This window comes from Lissotriton vulgaris, chromosome 12, assembly GCF_964263255.1.
Source record: "Lissotriton vulgaris chromosome 12, aLisVul1.2, whole genome shotgun sequence".
NCBI lineage: Eukaryota > Metazoa > Chordata > Amphibia > Caudata > Salamandridae > Lissotriton > Lissotriton vulgaris.
Genome location: NC_141700.1, coordinates 792863419 through 792882522, shown reverse-complemented (window position 1 = coordinate 792882522; position 19104 = coordinate 792863419). Strand labels below are relative to the sequence as shown.

At 46.7% G+C, this 19104-nt stretch overlaps 1 protein-coding gene across 1 annotated transcript in view; it reads left to right on the top strand.

Annotated features, from left to right (window-relative positions):
• Positions 1–19104, top strand: part of NYAP1 (neuronal tyrosine phosphorylated phosphoinositide-3-kinase adaptor 1) — a 449806-nt gene that overhangs the window by 419752 nt on the left and 10950 nt on the right. The window lies entirely within an intron of this gene.

Sequence of the window (19104 nt, the reverse complement as noted above, 5' to 3'; positions counted from 1 at the left end):
AACTAAAACTGAAGGCCTTTTTTGAAGGGAAAGAGGATCCTAATGCAGAAATGCGGAAAGGAGATACTGGCCTGAGACCAAAATCAACGTTTGTACCCCCTCCGCACACTGTACCAGCTGCTATCACAGCTTTCGAACAAGCAGTGTTCCTGGATTTGGAAACAAGCCCTGAACCGCACCACTATGGCAACTTCAGTGCCGAGGAGTACCGGGCACTTGATAAACTAAAAAACAATAACGCTATCACCATCAAACCAGCCGATAAAGGCGGTGGCATCGTAATCCAAAATACGACGGACTACGAGAGGGTATGCGAAGAATTACTAAGTAACACCAACAATTACCTGCCACTTACCACAGACCCTTCTCCTGAACTCCAGAATCGTATTACTGATCTGGTCAGAGAAGCCGAGTCAAGGGGCCATATTTCTAAAAATGAAGCAGACTTCCTTTCGATGAGTAAGAAAACCATTCCTTACTTCTACACACTCCCGAAGACTCACAAAAACAAATTGCCCCCCCCTGGACGCCCAATTGTGTCAGGAATCGGGTCTATACTAGAACCCCTGTCCACCTTCTGCGACCAGTTCTTGAAACCAATTGTCCAAAACACACCGACATACCTCAAGGACACAAAAAGCCTGCTACATCAATTACAGACCATTACTTTTGAGCCAGATACCATCATCTTGGCCACTTTAGACATTGAGAGCCTTTATACCAGTATCCCGCAAGACGAGACTATAACGGTATTAAAGGCTGCCCTGCACTCTACCATCTGGGAATATAACACCCCCAGAGAATTTATAACAGAATGTGCCACTATTGCACTGAAAGAAAACTTTTTCTCTTACCAAGGGCGTCTTTTCCTGCAATGTTCGGGTACCTCGATGGGCAGTACATTTGCCCCCAGCATAGCGGGGTTGTATGTTGCAGACTTCGAGGCTAAAAACATACTGTCTATCAACAACCCGTTCTGCAGAAATATCACATACTGGAAAAGGTACATTGATGATGTGCTGCTCATCTGGAAGGGCAGCATGGAAAGGCTAACGGATTTCCTCAGCTGGCTAAATACACTTAACAGATACCTGAAATTCACCCATACAGTGAGCACTACGGAGGTGGTGTTTCTTGATGTGGTTATTACTAAGAGTGGAACAACCTTAACTACCAAGACTCATTACAAAGCCACAGCCAAGAATAATCTGTTACAGTTCTCCAGCTTTCATCCTCGCCCGTTAAGGGAGAATCTCCCGTACGGACAATATTTACGGATCCGCCGGAATTGCAGCAACTTAGTTGATTTCAAATGCCAATCAACTGATCTAACAGCCAAATTGACACAAAGAGGCTACCCCAGTCACCTCCTGAACAAAGGCTTCAAACGTGCACGGAACCAACCGCGGGAAGCACTTTTGGAACCGATCACAAAAACAACAGCGGGAGTCCCCCTAACGTGTGTAACCACGTACGGTGCACTATCCAACCAAATGAAAAAATCAATTAACAAGAATTGGAAAATCATCACCAGCTTCAAGAAGGACTGGCAAAAACCACTGTTTTCTTTTAAGAAAGGGCACAGTCTCAAGGATGCTTTGGTCCACACCAGACCCAAAATACTACCCATGACCCTGATGAGGAGTGTCACTGACACCTGGAATCTTCCGAAAGTGACGGGCCACTTCCCTTGCTCAAACTGTTCTGTCTGTCATCTGACAACCCCTACAAAATCTTTGACTCTTGAACCCGGTAAAACCTGGTGGCAAAAAGCCCACACTAACTGTAATTCTGTAAATGTTGTGTACCTCGTCACCTGCCCATGCTCACTTCGTTACGTGGGAATGACAACCCGCAAAATTAAGCAACGGATATGTGAGCACAGAAGTAATATTAGGTGCAAAAAAGCGACGACAAGAATGAGTGACCATTTCCTCCAAACCAATCACACCACTAACGACCTGAAATGGACTGTGATTGAACAAATCGGTGGGGGCACTAATATATCTGAGAGACTGTTTGAAAAGGAACAACGTTGGGTGTACCGCCTGGGCACCCACACCAATGGCCTCAATGACGACATACCTTGGGGCTCTGTCTTTAAATAAACATCTAAATCCCATGATCTGTATCTGTTCCCATTAACTCCCCCTGTCTGTAACGGTGTCCTTTGAACTATTTAACTGTCTGACACTAGTCTTAGTACACAATTGGTCCTGTTTAACCTTGCAGGTAATACTCTACCCGAACCCTTGGGCCATTAGGATGTTAACCTGACTCTAGGTGTACCCTTCACGCGCACTACCATCAATTGCGCATTTGTATTTACTGTTCACTTTTTACTTTACTTTCTCTGCATCTTTTAACACACTCTGTCTGCGCATGTGCATCACGATCAGTGACACTGACTCGGATTGCCATGCTAATCTAGCCCGCACATGCGCTTTCTTCTGGACCTAAATCTCCGGAAGTGAGTATTCCGCCCGGATCAGGCTCGCAGTCTAGTCCGTTTTGACAGCCTCCACGCATGCGCGTTACGTAGGCTTCCACTCCCGGAAGCGCTGTCGCGCCCTTTTCTTTACCGGCAACACATAAAACCGCCTTCGCCCCTCCCTACCGGATCGACGAGACCCGGTCCTGAGGGCGATTAGGCTTACCGGCAGGAGACGGACGCCGTGGGCGTGAGTACGATTCTGGCTGAGAGATCAAACAAAGCTAAGTACTATTTACTGCGTGTTGACCAGGTTGTGTGTCCCTTTTCCTCCCTCTGTTTTGCTTTGTAGGATGTGCCAAATGCGCCGTCCCCTCCCTCCCGCGGTCTATGGGGTGGATTTTCTACCCTGGTGAAGTGAGAACCTTCCTTTTTCTCACCTCTTTGACTGCTTCATTGCTGACTGGCCACTGGCCATTTGGCCCATTGATCGATGAGTGAAAGAAAGTTGCGTGATTATTCTCACTGCCATCTCGCCTCCCTTTTCACTTATCAAAACCCTCCCCTGTGCACCGACACAGTTAGATTCTGCAAAATTGGCAATCTACCTTGACAGTGCCACCACATTAACAATATGACTTATCGTGTAGCCTTAGCCACTGGCAGAGCCACACACCTCTGCTATTATGCATGAGTTGTGCACCCTGGCACTATGAGCACAAGTAATAAACTGAAATCAGTCAAATCATTTGACAAAACATTCTAATTGTTTGTTTGTCTTGTGTTGTCTGTCTGTCTTTTAACCCCCACAGGTGCTTTTTATTTTTGGTCTCTAAAATTTAGAGGCTGGTGGTGTGTGCGTCCTACCTTCGGGTGGTGAAGCCCGCCCCCGTTTTTTTGCACTTCACAGACTTTTTAACTTTCAAGTCCTCTGGTTGGGTGGGCCTTAGAGTGCCCATACCGCCGAGGTTTTACACCATAGGTCCTGACGAATGCCAGGTTAATGATACCACACCGGCTGAAACATGTCCATGTTGACCATTCACTTGTTCACTTAATGCTAGTGGGAGTAGGACCATCCATTTAGTTGGCCCTACTCACCAACACATTTTTTAACCTTGCCCTTGATGGTCTTTGATTAAAATTAAATTTTTGACACATACAAGGCCAATTTTAATCTCACCACTTGACACTATTCACGTAATTTTTCACATAGCCCTCCCATCACCAAACCAGCTCCGCAGTAATTCTGGCGTCGCAGCACACCGGGGTGACATTCGGTCACACCCGGTGGGGCCCGATGATGAAGCAAGTCACCGACCAGGTCGGTGAGTGAGGGCTTTCCTAACAAACCTATTGGGCTTTGTTGTTTTCTTGTGCTCTGTGCTTCTTTCCACCTTAACCAGAACAAGAACACTCTTCTGTTGTTGATACATAACATCTGTACCATTCCATAAAGACATGACCCTGCAGGAAAATTCGATATCTGAGAATGCCATTGATCATGGGCAAAACTGATCCAGTGACTCTAAATCCTGGCCTACGAACACAATCCTGGAGTAAAGCATTTACTAAATAACTATCACACTCAGTGGGCGGGCGTGGTACACCTAAAAACCCTAAATCTAAGACCATCTGGATCCATTCTACAGTAGTTGCATGACCTGTCTTCTTCATTCATTCATGCTATCTCATCCTTAATGTCCCGTCTATGAGTAAGAATATAAAAAACTTCTGCTGAGGAGTCATGTTTTGTGGCATTCACTAGAAAAGTGCTACTTTGATGTGCTAGTTGCTTTTGGGTCTTAAGCCTACACTAGTAGAGATGCAAAACGCATATGGGCATATTTACAAGGGAAAGGCGAAGCGTGTCATTAAGCAAACATTGATAACGCCACGCTCCACCGTTCTGAAAATGTAGGGATGCACTGTATTTACAATGGTATGGCACACCCCTGCATTTTCCCTAGCACTGGCGCTTCACTCAGCTGCCTAGAGCCAATGCAGGGACCCTTGCACAATAGTGCAATGGTGACCGCATTGAGCTAATGATTGTTTATGTGCAGAAAGGTGTCCCTTCCTGCACATAAACAATACAGAATGGCGAATTGTAGCTTCTAAATGTGCTGCAGTGTGCAGCAGACGTAGAAGTTGCAAATCGTCATTTGATTGTTTATGTGCAGGAAGAGACACCTTCCCGCACATGAACAATCATTCATGGCAATTTTCTGTTTCTATGTGTGCTGCAAAATTCAGCACACATAGAAACAGAACAAACAAGGAGAAATGAAGCATTTCTCCTCGTTTCGCCATGTTAAGACCAGGTTTTCCCCGGTCTTAATTCTTGCACTGCCTCCTATTTACACCACCCTGGTAATAGGGGGCCGCTGTCTCCATTTCCAAACAAAAATGTGAACAAAAACAGTGTCTCTGACGTGCACAACTGGGAGGTTGACTTCAGCGGTGGCTCACTTCTCCTTCCATTTGGTTATCTGTTTAGAAATAAACTTTTCGACTTTGATTAATTCATAAAGATAAACATGCATTTCATCGTTTAGGATTTCCACTGTGCTTTCTCCCTGTACATTACTTCTAGTGGTAAGTATTTGCACGTTCATGGGTCTCCGTGTCACTTTCTGATGGGGTGTCAGGTGATGATCACAAAAAGGCATATTCCTAAGGGAAAAAAGTGCCAATGTTAGGCAATACAACCATTTCTTGTGTCAAGTGCCTAGCCTGCTACTATTCTGCAGCCATTTAGACACTCAACAATGCCATTACTTTGGGGATGATAAACTGAGGGTAGCTTATGTTTTATCCCTAACATTTCTGTAAGATGTGTGAAGATGACATTAACAAAGTGTGTGGCGTTGTTAGATCTTATTGCTTCTGGAATTCCCCAGCATGAAGTCACCTCACGAATCAGTAATGTAGCAGGTGACTTTTATAGCATCACAATGAATGTACGGTCGTACTTCAATCCATCGAGACAAAGGACAAACTACAACTATGTGGTACTGATAGGTAATGCACCTGTCTATCACGTCCACAAAGTCAAAATGGAGGGATTTAAAAGGTGAATGGTAGAATGTATTACTTTCAATGTAGGATTGGGAGAAAATTTGTTGGCAGACCATACAACTCTGAAGGTACAGAGTAATCATATCCTGCAAATTGGGAACAAACTTGTTGTATTTGCACAGACAGTTGATCTCTTGAAGTATGAGCTGGTAAATGCAAATAATCAGGAGCTATCATGAGTAAAGCCTGTGGCATCACTTGCTCACCTGTAGATAATTGTCTATATATTAGGTCATCCTCTGACTGGGAACTTCTTCTAGACTCCCATAACCGTTTCTCATGTGGTGGAGCAGACTCCTGCAACTCTCAAAGATGTAAATGCGGGGTCTCAGAATATTGAGGGGTGGCATTATCTGTGTTCGGGATAGATTCAGGTGGTGAGGCCATGTGAGCCACCAGAACTGGGTCATGGTGTGACCCTGATGGTACAGACGGGTGTGTGCACCTAGCTGCATCTTTAGCTGCCCAATCTGCTAGTGCATTCCCCCGAGACACAAAATCAGTGCTTAATTTCAGTCAATGGTTTCCAGTGCTCGGCACAGGCACTTAATTCTCAAATTGCCAAATTTGGGTTTGAGTACAACAACAGCTGTTTATTAATGTTATACACATTAATAATGACTGCCACCTGCCACCCAAGCCCTATGTAAGGCTTCGGGGGCCTTGAATAATATGAATTGTCACACTTTTAGGAGTGTGATGGTGAGTAGTTGTATTGGTACTGTCATTGACAGAGCTGGCAGGGGCGATGCAAGCGGCCGTGTCCTGCTGACGAGGGCCTGGCGCTTATTGATTTACCACATTAACCACTGCGAGTGGCACATAATTTTCCAGTGATCTGTATGTTTCGCGTGAAATCTGAAGCCATTTGTTGTCTGGAGGTGCTTGTTGCAGCATCTCTATGTGATTGTCACCATATTTGTGCCTGTGATCCCTCATGGATATGCTTTGAGATGCGACATGCTTTCTTTTTGTGAGAAGGCCCTCTTTGCGTTGGAGTGCCTTACAAAAAGTAGAGCTAACACGTTCCTTGCGTTTGTGGACTCCTACAAAGCCCTATTCTGGAGGGCGTGTGCATAGGCAGGGACAGACTCCCCAACCAGTACAGCCATAACCCCAATCCTTCTGAGGCTGTGGACTCAGGTCTGGTGGGCAGCATGGGGGCCAGCAGGGGAATCTATCCTCTCATTTCTCTTCCTCTGCAACAAGAGCCACCAAGCCACTTTAGTTTGCCCTTAAAGGCATGTGCCCATCCACTGGGGGTCAGCGGACATCTTTTACTTCCAGAGTGGCGGTCAATCACCTCCAACAGATGGTGCAGTGTGGCTATGTCCTACCTTTTCTCCAGCCAAATCCTCTTTCCCACATCAGAGCAGATTTCAGACAAGCACCTGTCCATTCTTCTGCAAGAGGCGCTATTGTTATTCTGCAAGGGCACTGTTGAGATGATACTGGACTCTGAAGAGGAGACTACCTCCAGACAACCACTAACCGCCTCACAGCCTTGAGGTTCACTAGCAAGAAGCCAAAGTCGTACCTGACTCCTTCGTAGAGGCTTCCATTCGTTGAGCAGCCGCATGCTTCTAACGGGAAACAACACTTACAACGCAACTTTTACAACGCACTACCTTTACAACGAAACTTTTACAACGCAACATCCATTACAACGCAACCATTACAACGCATGTCATTACAACGCATACCACTACAACACATGTCATTACAATGCAGTCATTACAACGCATACCATTACAACGCAACCATTACAACCCATGTCACTACAAAGCATACCACTACAACGCATGTCATTACAATGCAGTCATTACAACGCATACCATTACAACGCATACCTACACTATCCAACACTTACCCTACTGTTGCACCCTCTGGAGTTAGAATAGTAATTTTTACCCCTACACTATCCAACACTTACCCTACTGCTGCACCCCCTGGAGTTAGAATAGTAAATGTTACCCTTACACTATCCGACACTTACCCTACTGTTGCACCCCCTGGAGTTAGAATAGTAATTTTTACCCCTACACTATCCAACACTTACCCTACTGTTGCACCCCCTGGAGTTAGGATAGTAATTTTTACCCCTACACTATCCAACACTTACCCTACTGTTGCACCCCCTGGAGTTAGAATAGTAATTTTTACCCCTACACTATCCAACACTTACCCTACTGTTGCACCCCCTGGAGTTAGAATAGTAATTTTTACCCCTACACTATCCAACACTTACCCTACTGTTGCACCCCCTGGAGTTAGAATAGTAATTTTTACCCCTACACTATCCAACACTTACCCTACTGCTGCACCCCCTGGAGTTAGAATAGTAATTTTTACCCCTACACTATCCAATACTTACCATACATGCAATGTAATGGTATGCGTTGTAATGGTATGCGTTGTAAATGTAGTATGCGTTGTAGTGGATTGTGTGGTAAAGGTAGTTTCAAAGAGTTCGTTATAATGGCATGCGTTGTAATGGAATGCGTTGTAATGGATGTTGCAGTGTAAAAAATGCGTTGTAAAGGTATGCGTTGTACAATTATGCGTTGTAACGACATATATCCCTTCTAACGGCATTGTGACATCAAAAATGTCACAAGCCATCAAGCAGCTGCTACACATGTCTGTTGTTTACCCCCGGGTATTTACGTAGCGCCAACTCGATCTCTCACAGTATGGGATCACTCAACATGAGCATTACATTTACAGATGTAAATGTAACTAGTGCTCATGTTAGGTGCTCCCATACTGCGAGAGATCGGGATGGCGCTACGTAAATACCACAGAAAAACGTATCCAATGTATGCCTCACCATTTCTGAGGGAGACCAGCCACCACTAGATCAATGGATGGATGGATGGATGGATGGATGGATGGATGGATAATATTATTATTATTATAATCCACATTTGTAAATCGCTAAAAATCACCGGTAAGGGTCTCTAGGTGCTGGGGGTCGTCGGGAATATTAAGCAAGCTATTGCCCAAAGTCACATGGTGCTGGGCTGATCTGCCACCGGCTACAGGGATCGAACCGTGAGCCCCCGGGTTCCGGAGTCAGTCACCCTGGCCGCTGCGCCACACCTCTGGATGGATGGATGTGCTCCATAGCTGCTGCCTGGTGCGTTTCCCACGTCATGGGAATGGCTGGACAACAATCCTTGGCAACAAATAACAGTGCACACTTTCAAGCAGATGACAAAGTGCTTTCATAGTTTAGGACCACCCACCTCACTCCTGGCCCCCGCCCTCCTGCTCCAGTCCGCCTTGACCCGATTCCATTCCTGCTATTCCAGTCCGAGGGCTGTTGAGTAGAAAGCCCACAAATATTGGCTATTTGGCCTGAATGTCCCAGGATACCTCAAGCACGCGTGTTCAGGGTCACCCATGTGCATGGTACCCATGTCAGTGAGTGCGGAAGGATATGAGACTGAACTGTCCCCTAAATGACACGGGTCTCTACGGTAATTACATTAATCCACCAAGCCACCAATGCTTACCTGTAACTTGCCCATGGACCTGTGCAGCAGACACCTGTCCCCGCAAGTTAGCTCAGTGGGTTTCAGACCTGTGGCTGGCAGACCATGCACTGGTCTGTACAGCAGACACATTTATGAATCAGTAATATTGTACTGGGTGCTATTGTGGCGTTTGGCTTTCAGATTACTTAAATGGCCGCGCACAACTGCATGAACCCACTGTACTATCTTACTGACATTCGAATGTTTCATTTGTAGACTAGCAGAATTATTTTGTATAGACCTATGAATGAACACACTGACACTCCAACCCAAATCCTACAAATGCAGACACAGACTTCTGAAGTGCATGAACCCACCGAGCCATCCTGGTGGGATTGAAACATGTGACCACAGGTCACATGCAATCAGCTCTTTGCAAAAGGCTCGCCTGTAATACAACCAGTGGGTTACAAGACAGATGTCTGTAGCGGGCGCATTAACCCACGAGCTGCCTTCCAGGCGTCATGGTGCAGGTTACGCACAGATGTTGCAGCCTGTGTATAGCTCACTGGGGTATCCTCCGTCCTATGACAGAGCTGCACTCGTGGGGTGCCCTCCCTCCCCTCTCGGGCCTCTTGCTGCATACAGATAAGGGCTGCTGACGTCATTCTCGGAGGCAGTGACGCGCAGTGGCCGGTGTGTAACAGATGCGCTGATGGCGCATGGGGTGCGCGGTGGGATCCTCCGGCACACGGCCAGCAGAGCGACCACTGAGGTGGCCCCTCTCCTGCCGTGCGTCACCGGGTGCCCCCTCCGTGCCTGCTCCACTGGAGCCGGCCTGGAAGGGGGGTCCCGTGCGCGTCAGCGCTGGCGCAGCCGGCCTCGTTGGTATGCAGCGCTTGTCCCGCCGGAGAGGCCATCGATGAGTTATTCATGTGTTCATGGCGCAGCGCCAGGGAGCGCGCAGCAGGACGCAGACAGGTGGGCCCGGGCGGCGCGGCTCTTACCCTGGGCATGAAGGGACTGCAGCCTGTCTGCGCCAGGGCTTTCCAGGGCAGGTGCCCAGGGGTCCCGAGGGGCTGCGCTCCTGCGATGGGCAGCGCCTGGGAGCACGCAGCAGGCCGCAGACAGGTGGGCCCGGGGCGGCTCTAACCCTGGGCATGAAGGGACTGCAGCCTGTCTGCGCCAGGGCTTTCCAGGGCAGGTGCCCAGGGGTCCCGAGGGGCTGCGCTCCTGCAATGGGCAGCGCCAGGGACAGGGCTAGACTGGGAACCAAAACCGGCCCTGGCAAAGTGCTCGGCCGCCCCCCCCTCCCCAGGGGGGGCTTGGGGGGGCGTTGCGGGTGTAACCGCGCTCTTTACCAGGGCCGGTTTTCGGCCGATTTTCTTACAGGGCCGGGTCGCAAAACGGTTCTGTAACAAAAACGGCCCCCAGAGGCCCAAAACTATCCCCCACCCTTGCGGCGCACCGGGGGATTGCCCGGTGCCCACAACGGCCAGTCCGGGCCTGGACAGGGAGCACGCAGCAGGCCGCAGACAGGTGGGCCCGGGGCGGCACGGCTCACCCTGGGCATGAAGGGACTGTACCCTGTCTGCCTCCAGGGCTTTGCGTGGGCAGGGACCCTGGGGTCTTCTGCAGTGGACAGCGCCTGCCCTTCCCAGCAGGTGTGCAGCACCCTTCAGGGAGAGGGCTGCCGCGGCTCAGGGGCAGACAGTTAGGCCCGGCACGGCTCTCACCCTGGACATTAGGACCCGGACCCCCCAGGTGGCACCCGGCCCCGCCCCATCCAAACCCACAAATCAATACTTGACGACCAGAACTGTGGGTAAAAGAGGCCATGTTTATTACAAACGACCACACAAACATGACAATATATAATGAATACCATTCAAATTCCATACGATATGGATTTATCAAATTCAATCTCTAAATGATATTTACATTTAAGTTGATCATAAAAGCATAATCCATCAGCAAGTCGGACAGAACTCAATTATATACAAAGAATGTTCTCTATCGCGCCAGCACTAAGGGGCCTCCTGGCTCGCGGCCCTGAACTGAGAACCACGCGAGGCGCAACCCACCTGCGTCCTTGGGAAGTGAGCCCCTGCCATCTGCACCTTGTCCGCCACCCTAGGGGCCCACCCCTCCACCACCAGGCTGCCGAAGGGGGCTCGTAGGGAATAACCAGGGGCTGCTGCCCCATGCCCTAGCTTGTAAACTGGCGCCCTTGCCCCCAGCCGGTGTCTCCATTCTCCCTGCGGTGAGCTTACCGCCCCCCCCTCAGTGCTGGCCTGGGGAGTATGCAGAAGGACTCCCCTTAACAATGTAAGTCACTTTATGTGGCCTCCTTACCGCCACAAGGCGACCAGGGCCAACCGGTCCTTCGCCCTCCCCACCAGAAGCTAACTTCCGAACAACCAGGTCCCATCGATCCCCAGGCCCATAGCCATGTCGGACTCAAAGTCCACGGGTCATTAGCCCGAGTTTTGCGATCCTATCTGACATGCAGATAGGAGGGTTGGTGAAAGGAACGTCCCCCTCTCTCATTTCCAATTTGGAACGCAATGTATTAATAGTTTATAACTACAATTACGGTCACAAACCAATAAGGAGCTTCCGATCCGGGTAACTGATGATTCAACACAAGTGGGTGATGATACACCGGGTTATTTGTGGCGCTCACTAGTAACGAGTGTGTGTGTGCACTTGTATCGATTTGAATAGTCGTGCTCCAAGGGAAGCAAGATTCACCCAACCCCCTTAATTGAGACAACAAGTGATTGATCCGTAACAACATTGCATACCCGAGCACACACTCAGCCCAGTCCAACAAATCAAATTTTATAACACATTTCTTGTATTTCTCTTGGTCTTTTAATTGTCTTTCTCTTTACTCCAGCCAGTCAACGTGTTTTGTCGATTGGGGTGTTTCCCACGACTTCCTCAGGGCTGGAAATTTAGCATAAATATGGTTGTAGTGTAGTGTGAATACACCACACATTTTATCAGTGGGGTAACACAGGCCCCCGCAGCCCCATGGTGCGGGCAGGGGCCCGAGCTGCAGGGGGCCCCTCCAGCACAATACTCTTGTCCGAGAGCTCCTGATAAAATCCCGGTCAGAGCCCCTCCCTGCACCTTGCAGGGGGGGGGCCTCTTCAAATTTCGTTACGCCACTGCATTTTAAACATATACTAGCTTACCCGTCGCGCGTTGCTGCGATCTCAGAAGAAAGGAAATTTAAGGAAACTTGTTATGATAACATTTAATTTACATCGCGTCATTTTCATTGAAACGTATTCATTTTAATATGGAAAACATTTTAAAGTGTTGTTTTATTCTGTTTATTTATATGAGTGCTTGTGGATACACAGTACTTTTTGTTTTTCCGTCTGGTGCGTACACAAATAAATCAGAAGGTTTTCCGACGCGCGAGCTGGCCACATGCAGTTGTCCATGTGAGAAGCACAGATTCTCCAAATCTAGTCCACACACTTGCAGCGATTGTCCTTGTGCTTTGTTTATGGTCATTGCAAAAGCCAGTCGCACCGGAAACTGTAAACGTTCAGTATTGGAAAGATTATGAGGGCCCTGGTGGGCCGGGGGGGGGGGCGATATTTAACACATTTTTCTTTTATTTTTTGCCAGAAACCTTCGCGGGACTGTACTCAACAACTTTTAACACTTTTTTTTGTGCCAGAAACCTTAGCAGGAGTGTACTCAACAACTTCCCAAAGTTTCATGCAGATCGGATGAATGGTGTAGTAATGCATAAAGGACAAACAGACATACTTTCGTTTTTATATATATAATAAGAAGATTTGACTTTGTAGAAACCCAAACCTTCCTTACAAATATATTTTAACCGGTGCATTGTGAGGTTCAACTCAAATCAATTCATTGTCATGGTCATGAAAAGTAATACATCACATTTAGGAACTACATATTACCCTGCATAAAACATGCGATAATAAGATTGCCGTCCAGTGTGTCACATGAGATGAAGTGGGACGTGGTGCAATAAAAGCATAACTTTAACGCTGTAAAGAGGTCAATATTTGCATCTCAATCGTGGATCAAGGCGAAACCCCTTATAGTGGGACCGTGAACTATATTCCAGAAATGTATTGAAATGATCTCAAAATGCGTACCAGTATTCCTGAAATGTCACTCTATTTACACCTAAATGGTAATATGACACCATCGCTTCAGGACATCCAATTCATAATGCGTCCAGTGCTCGACCTTAGAAATATATCACAAATATTGAAGGAAAACTATCATACCTCCCAGACGGTTCTACTTCCGTCCCGGCAAATACTGCAAAGATACTTCCACTTTTAATACTTCAAATCTGATTGACTCTGGTAACAAAATTAAACCGCAATTTTATAAACTGTTTCATACACTTGTAAGATATACAAATAAAGAGTATGCACATTTTAATCTATCTCACATTATAATTTTTAAGTACCCTTGTGTATGACCTCTTTACATGAGTGTCCTTAATGTTATTTCTGTGCTCATTTCAATCATATGTCCATATTTAAATAGCATGTATACCCGCCATCTATAACAAAACAGAGAGCAGATGACCCCAAATTAGAATGGTAAAAGATAATGTGACGTCCGACCGCAACGTGTCTACATTCCCAATCCGAAATACCAATCCATACTGCTAATTGTCTTACCTCAGACATGGGCGACAACATTTGTCCGATTCAGTAATCTGATTTCCCGCCGAGTAGGGCTCCAAAACGTCAAAATTGACGTCCACAGAATTATCTTAAATAGTATGTATTACTGCAACCGCAAATTAAGCGCACTTCAGTAAGTGCCCGTTCAGGTGCCATCTTGAGGGAATATCATACTCTTCGTGTCAAACATGCGAGCACCATTACAGCACAGATATACTCGCGCATCCATAAAAATGCGAGTGCCATTAATGGCATGGAAATTCTTGCCCATCCATAAATAAAAGGCTATTTGCTCATCGAATGACTAACATCTAATAAGCCTATATTTTTACCTAAACTGTCAACAGTGAAGTTCAAATGTCGGACTTCAATAGTAAATATGTTTGAGGCCATAAAATGGCACGATATAACAAGCACCCTATCTAGGCGCCATCTTTGTGAGGTAGTTACTTAGCGTCAAACCTATGATGTACGGCAAATAATGCTCGTGCATCCCGAGCGCCCTTTTGGGTGAGTGATATTGGCGTGATCCTAATCTTAAGGATTCTATATATCATGTGATTTCATTTCAATGCACATAGGTTATCGAGCACAGATGGTAATCAAAACTCCCAAATTCTAAGATGGGTGAAGTCCAAATTGTTTCATAAATCTTCTGCATCACGTCCCACTCCAAAATTACTTCACAGTTACGCAAATAAACATGGTTGGGAATGAAACACCAATTATGGAGGGAAATTCTTTTAACATCAATAACATTGTACACTCCCATAATTAGTACATATATCTCATGTCTTGTATGATCTATGAACAAGATAATACTTCACAATGTATAATATACGTACACATGTATATCACAATCTTAAAGCCATGTTTCCATTTCCATATCTACTCCCCCATAAAATACTGTAGTTCTTGATCAGTATTTAAGCCATGTTCCACAGCTCTCAGACGCATAATCCAGGTGGCTTCCCTGTGTCTTATGGTTAATTCCCTGTTTCCCCTCTGGGGTCTTGCTCCACATGATTCATACCAAAGAACGTAAAGTGTTTGTGTGGACCCTGCGCCTTGTATTCCCATATATGTGTTCAATCAATCAATCAATCAGTGACACTTATAAAGCGCGCTACATACCCGTAGGGTCTCAAGGCGCTGGGGGGGGGTGCCGCTACTGCTCGAACAGCCAGGTCTTCAGCTTTTTCCTGAAGGAGAGGTGGTCTTGGGTCAGGCGCAGGTCGGACGGGAGGGAGTTCCAGGTCTTGGCGGCCAGGTAGGAGAAGGACCTTCCTCCTGTAGTCGCTCTTCGGATGCGGGGGACGGCGGCGAGGGCGTGGTTGGCTGATCGGAGGTGGCGTTTGGGAGCGTAGAAGTTGACTCGGCTGTTGAGGTAGCTCGGGCCTTGGTCGTGTAGGGCTTTGTGTGCGTGGGTGAGGAGGCGGAAGGTGATTCTCTTGTTGATGGGGAGCCAGTGAAGGTCTCTCAGATGTCCGGAGATGTGGCTGGATCGTGGGATGTCGAGGATGAGTCTGGCTGAGGCGTTTTGGATCCGCTGGAGTCTCTTCTGGAGCTTGGCGGTGGTCCCGGCGTAGAGGGCGTTGCCGTAGTCAAGTCGGCTGGTGACGAGGGCCTGGGTGACGGTCTTCCTGGTCTCTGTGGGGATCCACCAGAAGATCTTCCGTAGCATGCGTAGGATGTTGAAGCACGCCGAGGAGACGCTGTTGACTTGCCTGGTCATGGAGAGGGAGGAGTCCAGGATGAAGCCCAGGTTTCGTGCATGGTCTGTCGGTTTGGGTGCGGTGCCCAGGGCGGGAGGCCACCAGGAGTCGTCCCAGGCGGAGGGTGAGGAGCCCAGGATGAGGACCTCCGTCTTGTCCGAGTTCAGTTTCAGGCGGCTGGTCGTCATCCACTCGGCTACCTCTTTCATCCCTTCGTGCAGGTTGGCTCTGGCGGCGGCGGGGTCGTTGGTCAGGGAGAGGATCAGCTGGGTGTCGTCGGCGTAGGAGATGATGCTGAGGTGGTGTTTGCGTACGATGGCCGCGAGGGGGCTCATGTAGACGTTGAAGAGGGTGGGGCTCAGGGATGATCCTTGGGGGACGCCGCAGATGACTTCGGAGGCCTCTGACTTGTACGGTGGTAGGCGGACTCGCTGTGTTCTTCCGTCGAGGAAGGAGATGATCCATTCCAGCGCCTTGTCCTGCCTTGTGTTGCCATTGGATATCTGGCATCTTGGTGTTTCACAGCTCTAATGTGTTTGTTAACTCGTTCCTTTAGTGCTCTTATGGTGCTACCTACATATATGCGTTTGCACACATATTCCAAAATATATATGACATATTTCATATTGCAATTAATACTGTATCTGATGTCATAAGATCTGCCATCTGCACCTTGGAACTTCTTTCTCTTCTCATCAGCCCATCTGCACGCATCCTGAGATCATTTCAATACATTTCTGGAATATACTTTACAGTTCCACTGTTTAAGGGATTTCGCATTGATCCACGATTGAGGTGCAAATATTTACCTTTCTACACCGTTAAAGGTTATGCTTTCGTTGTACCACGTCTCATGTGACACACTGGACGGCAATCTTAATATTGCATGTTTTATGCAGGGTAATATGTAGTTCCTAAATGTGATGAATTCCGTTTCATGATCATGACAATGATTTGATTTGGGTTGAATCACAAAATGCACAGGTTAAAATGTATTAGTAAAGTCAAACACATGTATAAAATGTGTGGTGTATTCACACCACACGACAACCTTATTTATGTTATTTTCCAGCCTTGAGGATGTCTTGGGATCACCTCAATGCGACGAAACACGTGTTGGCTTGCTGGACTAAAGAGAAAGAAAGAAAATAAAAGACCAAGAGAAATCCAAGAAATGTGTTATAAAGTTTGATTTGCCTGACTGGACTGAGTGTCTGCTCGGGTATTGCAATTTTGTTAGGGGTGGTAACTGATTCTTAAAGGGGAAGGCCTCTCCTCAGAACTTCTTCCCTTTTGTGAATCATGTGGGCCGCCTCAGGGGGAGAAAGCAGTATTCCAAAGGACCACTGACTCTCTCCATCAAATATTTTAAAAAGCAGCACTGGTTCCTTTGTGAATACAGAAGGATGTAAAAAAAGGTTTTCCTTTTGGAAGGTAGTCATAGGCATGGTGGTGTGCTGTCCCTTGCAGGCCACCATTCAGGTGATTACAGGCAGTGATGGAATGTTGCATATTGCCACCTTCCTACTGAATATTAATTAGACGGGTCATTCTGTGACCCCCTGGGATCAGGTGTTTGTCTTGGACCCTGTGGTGGTCTCTCTTGGAGGATTCTATCATAACTTGTTCGACTCTCGATAATAATGTTGTTCTTTATATTCCCTATCTCATTAAATAGTGTAAAGCGCTCTGATACCCACAAGGGTCATGTTTGCGCTATTTAAAACTTTATGAATAAATACATTTAAAAAAAAGGACCTAATAGTACAAGGTCAGTGTGTAAAATTTCATTTAATTCACAAAAAGTCTGAGTGCAATTTGCAACCATTTTTAGCAAATTGACTAATCCTAACTTGTTTAAGGAGATGGATGTCAGTTGTGTTAACACCTTGTTGGCAGTTCTACCCATTGGTAAACACCAGTTGAGATCTGCCTAAGTCTTAATAATACAATATTTAAGCAGTTTAGACAGCAGCTCGGTAAATAGTGAAGTTTCTCTGATATTTGCATGGCCACTGGTCAAGTTGTGCATTCTGTCTTTCTAGCCAGCCACCAGGTGTATTTTATATTTGCACAGCTACTGTCTAAACAGTATATAATGCCTGCAACTTAGCCAGCCGCTGGGTAAATAGTGTTAGATAGTAAAATATATTTGCTATTTGCAAGGTCACTGGGCAAACTGTACATAAGACCTTTGTTTCTGTGCCAACTCCCCTTGTGCAGGGTACAGACCCCGTACCAAGGTTGGGATACTCCAGACTATGTTAATAAGGGCTGTCCTAGGCTTGGCTTACTACAGGGTAGGGCTCTTAATGTTTACATGATGCGTACACTTGGAATTGCACGTTTAAGCTGTCTTCCTTGGATCTAGTGCAGTATGTATAATGTTGTTTCTTTCTACAGTTTATATTCTCCGATTACTTGCTTTCTCAAAAATCCTTCTCCCTCTATACTCCTAAAATCCTGCGTAAAAAATTGACCTTGATTTACTCCCGCTCGATTCCTGTCCTTTCAATTTTTCTCAGTGACCGTCTTCTTACCTCCCATCCTTTTATGCCTTATATTTCCAAGTGTAGCCTCCTCTCAGACTCGTGCCGGTCTGCCTTAATCATTCGTATTGTAATTCTGCAACTTGCTGATACCTCATTTTATAGATCCCGGCCGCTCCTCTTTAAAACCCTTTATCTATAATTTAACATTACCTAACCTCTGCCAGCCCATCTAGCTCACCGACCATTCACCTGAAATCACGCAGCCCCCATTAATGACCCCATCTAACCGATATTAAGATGATCCATCACAAGGTAACTAGAGCAAATATATGCAATTTCTCTTGAGTGCACATGACTAATCGCAATAACCACTGGATTAACTGCTAACCTTGGATTCTGGAGTAGCATGCTATAGCGCCGTAAAGTGCTTCATCCCCTCGTCAGGGGTAGTAAGCGCTATATAAATACAATTACAATGCTTTCTCTTATTTAACCAGCAGCCAGATAAATAATTAAGTGTGTTTCCTATTTGCATTATTGCTAGCCACATTGTACATAATGTCTGCTATTTTGCCTGCAGTTGGGTAAATAGTGAAGATTCTCTGCTGTTAGCAAGGTCCCTTGGCAGATAATAACTAATCTCTATTAAGCCAGTGGCTGGGTAAATAGCAGAGAAAATTCACTGTTTACCTGTTGGCCGGCGAACTGGCCGCCACCAACATTTCATCATGAATCTTGAAGAGTGAAGGGGGTCGGGCGTAGAAGGAGGTCCTTGGGGGACCTCAGCCATGAAGCAGAAACAGAGGAGGCAAATCCCTGAAGCAAGTTAATAGGAGGCGTGGGGGGTCCAACAGCGAAGAGGTTTCAGGGGTGTCTCTCCCACGCTACCGGCACATGAAACCACCCACCCACCCACCACAGCAGATTGGGAAGAGGTGCAGAGGGACCAATCAGTTCTCGTACTTTGCATTGCAGTGTTTTAGTTTGCAGTATATTGTCTTGTCATCTTACACTAGATTTACACTAGGCACCTCTTGAAAACATGGCTCTCCATACATGCAGATGATTGAAAGGGCGAGTGGGTCATGGTGCTGTTACTTAGCGCCAAGAAACCGTTTGGTGTACGTGTGCTCTACAAATGCTTGTGATGTTGGGCTGGGCATGTAGTGTCACAGGTTCATGCTGGCCGGGTCTTGATGCCAGCACTAG